Raw genomic sequence first — 671 nt, 5'->3', positions numbered from 1 at the left:
TCGGGGGTGGGGGTGGGGGGGGGGGGTACCAATCAAGGACGTAGTTGAACATTAGAAAGGAAAAACTGCTTGAAGAAGGTATTGAATAATTGAATGGTAACGCTTTTAGAAGACGTTAACTGAAAATGTAACAGGCTGCTTAGAGACATTAATTTTACATAAGACACGCCCCGAGAAAGACAAGGCATGGAGAGAGAGAGAGAGAGAGAGAGAGAGAGAGAGAGAGAGAGAGAGAGAGAGAGAGAGAGAGAGAGAGAGAGAGAGAGAGGAAGAGAGAGAGAGAAGCGCTACCGATGTACAATCTTGGTCTATATACACGCAATAAAGTATTGACTATCGAGTGAAGCAATCGGTGCCAAGTGTAGGTGTACTCAGTGCCTATAACGGTTATGGATTTTGTTATTGATTATCTGGTGAATGCTGCGGGCTACTGCATCGACAGGGATTCAGTTATGCACTCGTCAGTGTTTGTGTGTGTGTGTGTGTGTGTGTGTGTGTGTGTGTGTGTGTATGTGTGTGTGTGTGTGTGTATGTATGTATGTGTGTGTGTGTAGGTATGTGTGTATGTATGTGTTTATGTATGTGTGTTTGTGTGTGTATGTGTGTGCATGTGTATGTGGTTGTGTGTGCGTGTGTGTGTACGTGTGTTTGTGTATGTTTATATTTATATA

This window comes from Aplysia californica, unplaced genomic scaffold (genome assembly GCF_000002075.1).
Source record: "Aplysia californica isolate F4 #8 unplaced genomic scaffold, AplCal3.0 scaffold00014, whole genome shotgun sequence".
Classification (NCBI taxonomy): domain Eukaryota; kingdom Metazoa; phylum Mollusca; class Gastropoda; order Aplysiida; family Aplysiidae; genus Aplysia; species Aplysia californica.
The sequence above is the reverse complement of the archived record's forward strand: the minus strand, read 5'-3'. Positions refer to the sequence as shown.